Here is a 9,458-nt window from a genome sequence, read left to right as displayed (position 1 = left end):
CTGATAGCTGTTGTTGTAAGCAAATTCCACCACTGGCATATATTGAGTCCAGCTACCCCCAAAATCCAAAACACACACTCGCAACATATCTTCGAGTACCTGAATGGTCCTCCCTATCTGACCTTCAGTTTGAGGATGGAAAGCAGTGCTGAATGCTAGCTGAGTCCCTAGCGCCTCCTATAAACTCCTCTAGAACCGTGATGTCAAATGTGGATCACAGTACGAGACTATGGATACTGGAACTCCATGGGGTCGAACAATTTCCTGCATGTAAATCTCTGCTAACCTGCTCATAGGGTAGCTAACTTTAATAGGCAGAAAATGCATTGTCTTCGTCAACCTATGCGGTAGCCCCGTAACAAAATCCATGGATATGTGGTCCCACTTCCATTCAAGAATGAAAAGTGGCTGCAGCTGTCCTAACAACCTCTGGTGCTCAGCTTTAACTTGCTGAGACATCAAACACTGCTGCACAAACTCTGAAATCTCCCTCTTCATACCACTCCACCAAAAACACTCTTGTAGATTCCTATACATTTTCGTGCTGCTAGGATAGACAGTGTATAGAGATCTGTGTGCCTCTTCTAGAATCGTCCTCCTAATACTGTCATCTGCAGGCACACATGATCTAGTGCGAAATATTAGAGCCTCATTGTCAGACATACTGAATTCTTCCCCCTGACCATCTTGTACTCTGGCTATCACTTCTTCCAATTCCGGATCATCCCTCTGAGCAATTTTAATTCTATCATAAAGTGTAGGTTGTACAAAAAAATTGGCAATAAGTGTCTAAGGATCATCTTCCACTAACTCCACACCGAGTCTTTCCAAGTCCATTTGAATTGGATGCTGAACTACCGCTGCTAGCTGTGCTGTGTCTCTTGATTTACTGTTCAAAGCATCAGTCACCACATTTTCTTTACCTGAGTGGTAACTGATGGTATAGTCGTAATCCTTGATAAGTTCCAACCACCTCCTCTGCCGCATGTTCAACTCTTTTTGTGTGATGAAATACTGTACACTCTTGTGGTCAAAAAAATATCTCACACCTCTCACCATATAAAAATGTCTCCAGATCTTTAGTGCATATACAACCACAGCCAATTCTAGATCATGAGTAGGGTAGTTCTTTTCATATTCTTTCAACTGCCTGGACGCATATGCTATCACCCTACCATGCTGCATCAGTACACAACTGAGCCCTTTCAAAGATGTGTGACTGTAGATAACATAACCATCACCTCCCGATGGAATCGTCAGTACTGGTGTAGTTATGAGCTGTTGCTTTAATTCCTAGAAGCTCTGCTCGCTCTCTTCATCCCACAAAAATCTTGCATTCTTCTTGGTCAAATGCGTGAGAGGTCCTGATAAAGCTGAAAACCCCTCAACGAATCGTCGGTAATAACCTGCCAATCCTAAGAAACTCCAGACATCCTGCACATTCCTCGGCCTGACCCAATTTACCACCACGTCAATCTTGCTGGGATACACTGCTATACCATCTCCTAGATCACATGGCCTAAAAATGAAACCTTCTTAAGCTAGAACTCACACTTACTAAACTTGGCGTAAAGCTTCTCCTCCCTGAGTGTCTGCAGCACCTGCCTCAAATGCACCTCATGATCCTCAAAACTCCTCGAGTACACCAGTATATCATCAATGAAAACTACTACAAACTGATCTAGATACTGGTGAAAAACTCTATTCATCAAGTCCATGAACACAATGGGGCATTCTTCAAACCAAAAGGCATAAGGAGGAACTCGTAGTGCCCATACGTGGTCCTAAAGGCTGTCTTCGCGACGTCCTCTACTTTTACTCACTTGATGATACCGGATCCAAGGTCAATCTTGCAATATACCCGTGTACCCTAGAGCTGATCAAACAAATCGTCTATACAGGGTAAAGGATATTTATTCTTAATAGTGACCTTGTTGATTTCTCTATTATCATTACACATCCTCAAAGACCCGTCTTTCTTCTTTACGAACAACACTGGAGCTCCCCACGGCAATACACTGGGTCATATAAATCCCTTGTCCAGCTAGCTTTGCAACTATTCCTTTAATTCTCCCAATTCGGCTGGAGCCATACGGTAAGGAACCTTAGAAATCGAAGCGGTCCCTTGAGGCAAATCTATAGGAAAATCCACCTCGCGCACGGGAGGTAACCTAGGTGACTCCTTTAGATAAACATCTAGAAATTCTCATACCACTGGGGTGCTATCAATCTTCAATTCATTTTCGGATACTTCTTTCACAAACGTTATAAACCTCTGACCTCTGTCCAGGAGTAATCTGCTCGCCTGCACAGCTGACACCAATTACGTTGGAGCACGTACCCGTGAACCAAGGAATCTAAATTCCTGTGTACCAGGGGGTCTGAAAATAACCTCTTTCTGATGACAATCAATGCTTGCATGATTGGAAACCAACCAATCCGTACCCAGTATTATATCAAACCCAGAATTTCTATAGGATAACCTTTGAGCAACCTTTTACACCTCAACCCTAACCCTGATGGTGTAGCTATTGACAATTCTCTATCTAATATCTGAGCCTCACTTCTAGATAATTTAACGTACGATGCAGAGACAAAGGAATGAGTAGCACCCGAATCAAATAAAACAATAACGGAATGTGATAAAATAGTAAAAGTACCTGTCACCACATCCGCGACAACCTCAGCATCACCCGGCGTCAATGTGCAAACCCTCGTCGGGGCCATATTCCTCTGTTGTCCTCCATGAGGTGCTTGATATCCTTCCCGATAGGGCCTGGGAGCTGGGACCTGGTATGGCGAACCTGGGCATGCATGTGCCATTTGGTCGGGTCTCCCACAATGATAGCATACATCGCCCCCTACTTGGAACTCCCCCGAATGATGTCTCTTGCACGTCTGACATATCGAGACGATCGGCGCACCCTGATTCCCCCGAGGTCTTGCCATCTGCCTCTGATCTTCCCTATTGCGACCTCCTCTCCATGGACCCCTACTGGAGCCAACCTGAAAATCCTGAGGCGCAGGTCTCTTCCTTTAGCTCTAAGCTACTATACCCCTCTATATACCACTCTCAATGAATGTAGCTCTATCTACAACCTCCGTAAATGTCTGAGCTCTGAAGCCAATCACCTGCTTAAAAAAATTCTACTTCGGTCCCTCCTCAAACTTCCTTGCTTTTTCCTCTTCATTAGGTGCTAGATGCGGAGCAAAATGCAACAACTCGATAAACTGAGCCACGTATTGGCATACGGTAATCTGCCCCTGTACCAAATGCATAAACTCTACTGCCTTCCCTAACCTTAACTCAATATCCAGTTCTGTCACCTAGACACACGACCCGACAATAGTTTACTATGATTTTCCTGAAATCATCACCCCAAGAAAAACACAGAAACCACTACGGTAATCCTATACCCAGACACAGAACAAACCTCAAATCCTTTTTCTATACTCTGGTATTGCTTCTACTACACTCTAAATTCTACATAACTTAGCAACCTAGGCTCCGATACACTATTGTAACGATATGCTATTTAACTGGGTTTTTTATTTTTATTTTTTATACTATAACATTTAAAATGCTTTGATACCACACTGGATTAAACCCAATCATCAACCTAAGCAGCGAGAAGCAAAAATCAAATAAACATAACCATATGTAATTATATACAATACTAGAATGTTAAATTGTTTCCCAAAATATACATATATGACTGTTCCTGAGAAATATCCTCAACTAGCAAGGGCTATATAAAAATACTCCCAAAAATGCTCACTCTAATATCACGGCAATACCGAGGCCCCTCTATCTGCGAGCCTGGTCTGCTCGTCTACCTGGATCACCTGAAAAATGTTAAAATAATTAGGATGAGCCAATGCTCAGTAAGACAAAATATGCTATCGCTAGTGTGTGACAAATGAGTTACAATACTGTGAAAATCTATTACTATATAATCATGTATCATTGAATATGTAAAGTACAATACCTATAATATAAATTATCATCTTTTATCGATTGCTCAACATTTCTATACTTTAGGCTTCTACTCAAAATACTTATAATAAATATATATATATATATTTTGTCTCTGTAAATCTGTATAAACATAGTAATAACTAAAATCTTCCCTGTGGATAACTATGTGTCATGATTTATACTCCATAGGTCTGATCAACCCTCCTCTACTCATATCTGATGGGGAGCCTATCCGCTCGTGGGCTCTATACGATCGACCTTTATACGACGTATTATCTGAATAGGTGGTTGCACTCTATATATTGTATGTAGCTACGGTTCCGTGCTCTATAACTGTATGGTCCAACAGGGTATGATATTATATAATACATCTCTATATACAACTATCTGTTTTACCATGATTCTATAATAATTGTATAAACCATGACGCTGTAGAAAATTGTATCTATATGAACTGTGTTTCTATAATTAACTGTAAATCTATATGTCATGGTAGTGTAAAACTGTATAATCATGGTATTTCTGTAATTGCTATAAAATACATTCACTGTTTGTATATTTTGTAAAACACATCTCTGAGAAATACTGTAAAGCATGTTTCTATACTATATTTATATTCTCAAGACACATAGTAATTTTAAAACATATTAATCATAGTTGATAAACCATATAAATCTCTGCTGTGAATAATACACTGGTAGAATATATATAATTTTATACTGAAATCATACTCGAATAACCTAGCATAGAATATTTCCCTTACCTGATTTCTACTAAAATCCCCCTATTGTAGCAGGTCCTACACCCGCAAAGTTCTCCACTCAACACCCTAAAAACAATATTTTCCAGAACAGAATATTAATATTTCTTTGCGTACATCATTTCCTACAACTGACAGAAGGCCAAAATTTGACTAAAAGGCCTTACCTTAATTCTGGGAAGAAATTCAACTCGATCCCACCAATGATCCGTCCCAGCAAACTTGAAGAGAACTCTGCTAGGAGCGTCGTGGTGGCCTCAGATCATCAATCTGGTGAACGATGGGGCCGAAATCGAAGAGAGAAGAGGGAGAGGCCATAGGAGAGAAGAGGGAGAGAATTTGCCCTGAAATTCTGTGTAAAAATTGAGTTTAAGCACTATTTATACTACAAAATTCATCGACGAGCCACGTCACCTCCTCGACGAGTCCTGTAGGAAGTTCGTTGATGAACTTGCACCTTCGTCAAAGAATTTCATACTTCTAAAAAATCCTTCTCGGTATCTTCTCGTCGACGAGACGGGACCTCGTCGATGAGATCCTGAAGTACCCTCATCGACGAAATCCCTGTGTTCGTTGACGAGGCCTGGAAAATTTTCTTGGAAATTTTGCCTCCAAAATGCAATGTCGTCGACGACGTCGGCTTCCTCCGTCTATTACTGTTTCCATTTCTCTCCCTCTTTATTATTTAAATAATATTATTCTTCGAGTCACTATATTAGATTACCAAATGGGTGTGGTTTGTTTGGTTATATAAGCATGCATGTGTGTGCGACAGGTTGAAATGCTAATAAGAACGCGGTTTCGAATTGTTCTAGATACTAAGAGTGTCCGGTTCTATATCTGAGGACGTGAGCCTATTTCGTCAGATCAGGCTGAAGGGTGTGGATCCACCAGTTTAGCATGGGTACGATGCCATAGGTGTCGGGAACTAGCCATGTGCTGGTGGCGCCGTGTTACTCGGGTTGGCTACGGGCCAACACTGTATGTCACAGGCCAACTTCGAGCCGATGGGTGTGACAACACCGAGATTTCTGATCATGTGTGTGTGTGTGTGTGTATGTACTGTTGTGTAATTAGTACTGGAACTGCATTTAACTGCGTGTATGTTGCATCATGATAACACTTAAATGTCACACACTGATATAACATATGTTCTTCCTTACTGAGAGGTGTCTCACCCCTACTATACGTACATTTTTATAGGTCTTTTGAGTAACCAGAACTAGCATCTTGGGTCGGGAGCGTAGTGGTTGGTGTACTGCGGGTAGTGCTTGGGTAAGTGCTAGGACTTATGTTTTTGTGGGTTGCCATTTTGAGATGTGTTGGGCACCCAGTTGTACGTTGTTTGATGGAACCTTGATTCTGTCCTTGTAGAGACTCTAGTATGGTATATAGTATGACCTTTTTTTGCTACGAATATTTTGTTATGTTTGGATGTGTATAGGGTGCCTAGGAACCCCACGGGGTTGGACCCTTATCTGTCTTCTTGTATTTTGGATGTTTTGTATGATACAGGGACTGGTTGTTTACATTTTCTGGGTTCGGGGTGTGACAGCTTGGTATCAGAGCTAACCAGGTTATTAGGTTTTGTAGACTTGGCTAGGCTTAGCTCTGAGTACATACCAGAGTATAGGATGTTGGATATGGGTAGAGTTGGTTAAGGGTTGTTCGATTGCTAGACTAGGATTTGTCGACGGTATTTCGTTTTTTTCCTGGAATGACGATTTCAGTAAAAGCAGGGTAGATCATTGATGACTTTCATGTTGGTGCGATTGGATTGACCTAGACCTGGCAGGAAATAGTTAACACGATTAGCTGTTGATCATTGTATTAACTGTACATGTTGTAGGGGTACTGATAGATTCCTATTGTATTTTAGAATTGACCTAAGGATAATGACCTGGGAAGTGGCTCCGAGGAGACTGCGAGTGATGAGTCTCCTTCTGTACCTTGAGGTTTTACGAGGCAGGTGTTATGGGAGATCGAGCGGAGTGTGAGGAGACGTGAGCACTCTCCTATTGCTGCAGGGTGCACCATTGAGAGGTTCACACACATGCATCCTCCGAAGTTCTCTAGAGGACTTGACCCAATGATAACAGAGGATTGGAAAAAGAAGACTGAGAGGATCTTAGAGGTTATGCATTGCATGGATACGCAGCGAGTCCTCTATGCTACCTTCTAGCTATTTGGGGAGGTAGGTCAATGGTGAACTACAGTGAGTCTGCTAGAGAAGCAGAGAGTCAGTCCTGAGGAGATGTCATGGTGCTGTTTCAAGGAGGTGTTCTTCGACAGATACTTCTTAGCTTCTGTACGTGATGTGAAAGCGGATGAGTTTTTTGCTCTGATTCAGAGGAGTATGACGGTGCAGGGATATACGGCTCAGTATATAGAGTTATCCCAGTTTGCACCATGTTTGATCTCGAGTGAGTATAAGAAGACTCAGAGTTTTGAGAAGGGTTTGAGGAAGGATATCCGCATATTGATGGGTATGCTTCAAATCCGTGAGTTCTCGGTGTTGGTAGATAAAGCCACGGTGATTGAGACCGATATCTGAGAGGATGAAGTGGATTAGGAAGAGGACAGTACCTTTTGGTTCTCAGTTAAGGATCGTGGAAGAAGAGGAACAAGGGATCGGGTTATCGCTAGAATACCGAGCACCAGGATTATCAGGGGAGCCAGACTAGTGGACGTTGTACCAAATGCCATAAATGGCACGAAGGTGAGTGTCAGTCATTTGGGGGTAACTATTACAACTGTGGCCAGCTAGGTCACATGTTTCATGATTGTCATGCACCGAAGCGAGATGTGTCTGCATCTAGTGTGAACCGAGGGAGCAATCAAAAACCTCAGGAAACCGTCCATACGAATACAGCTCTGGCCAGAGCATACTCTCTTACTCTAACGGACGCTGAGCATGCAGGGAACGTAGTGACAGGTACCTTATTATTGCTTTCAAATAAGGCTTCTGTTTTGTTTGATTTGGGTGCAACCTATTCTTTTATATTTGTGAATTTTGTTGGACGGTGTGGGGTTGATACCCGAGACATGAATGAGGTGTTATCTGCTACTACGCCATCTGGGAGTGTATCTTTCTGTGGGAAGATGTTGGTAGATTGCTGTTGGCCTAATAAAGCTTACAATTTTTATTTTGATGATAACAAATCAAATGATATGTTTAATATGTTTCAAGAAAATTTTTTTAGGAAAACGGTAAAGCTTAAGTGCAAAAGGAAGTTTATGAATTACAAAGAATCCTTGAAGAATACGAAGTAAAGCTTATGGGTTATAAAGAGCATGAAGAACAAAGGTATATTGTGAAAAGCCCAAAGGAAAGATTGTAACCACAAAGCTTATGGAAGAACAAGTTTGAAGATTAATTATATTCTTAAGGGTATTTTAAATGTAAGTACTTCAAAGTTAATCTCAAGTATAAAGTGATTTGAAGCTCATAGAAATTCAAAAATATGTTTTTATGTATATACTCTAAAGAACATTTTTTAAATAAATGAAAAGAAAGGGTTTGAGAAAAGAAAACTTTTTGAAATGATGAAGGGCCAAGCGACTGCCATGTAGAGGCAGGCGACTTCCACATTAAGAAAATGTTTTTTTCCAAAAAGTCGGTAGCTATACAAGCGACTGCCTGACCAGCCAGGTGCCTGCGTGACCAAACCAGGCGACTGCCTTGGTTCTAGCAGGCGACTGCTAGCGTACTGTGTTGAGAGTTGCTTTGTGACAGGCGACTGCCACTCAAACGGTGGCATTAAATCTCTCAATGGAAATATTTTTTAAACCACATTTTTAAACATATTTATTTAAAAATATTTGGAAATGATTTTTAGGAATCTTTGAGAGTAAATGGATGGCTTTTAAAACATCTATAAATAGTCAAAATCTTTAAAGGTTTGTAAAAAGAAAATTGATTATTATTATTGAAGCAATATTCAAAGGTTTTTGAAATCAAGCTACCTTCAAAGTTTTCAGATCCAGCAACCTTCAAAGTTTTCAGATCCAAGCAACCTTTAAAGTTTTAGAGCAAGGAACCTTCAAAGGTTTTTAGATCAAGCAAAGTTTTCAAAGGTTTCTAGATCAACCGATCTTCAAGTTTTCAAAATTCTCAAAGGATCTAAAACTTTCTTGAGTTTATATTTCTGATCTAATATTGATTCATACTTTGAAGCAAAGCTTCCAAAAATCATAATCTTTCATTTTCTTTGAAAAATCATTTGGTAGTTCATACTAAGCATTGAGCTTCAAATTTCTTATATTTGAATTACCTTGAAGTATAAGTGTGCTGATCATTGTACTAATTTACTCTATTGTGAGAGTTCTCTTTTATACACAAATTTCTTAATCATCATTCTTAAACGATTCAGAGTTGTTGAATCGTTGGACCAAACAAGGGGTTATTGTTTGGAGAGGCGGGCTCTAGCCTAACAGAATGAGTGGTTGTAAATAGGTATTGTTCCACCAGGTAAAGGAATTGATATAGTGGAATCCTTTGGTGTTTTGCCAAAGGCGAGGACGTAGGCTGTGTTGAAGCCGAACCTCGTAAAAATTCTTGTCTCTTTTTCTCTGCTTTACTTTACATTCTTTACTTGCTATTGTTATATGATTTATAAGTGCAGGTTGCAGGTTCTAAATTGAGAAAGATATAAAGGTACTTGATATTTAGAAAGTACGTTTTGATTAATTGTTTGCGGAAACCCAAAAAGGGAGTAC

The sequence above is a fragment of the Malania oleifera genome, chromosome 9 (genome assembly GCF_029873635.1).
Source record: "Malania oleifera isolate guangnan ecotype guangnan chromosome 9, ASM2987363v1, whole genome shotgun sequence".
Classification (NCBI taxonomy): domain Eukaryota; kingdom Viridiplantae; phylum Streptophyta; class Magnoliopsida; order Santalales; family Ximeniaceae; genus Malania; species Malania oleifera.
This window is presented reverse-complemented; position numbering follows the sequence as displayed.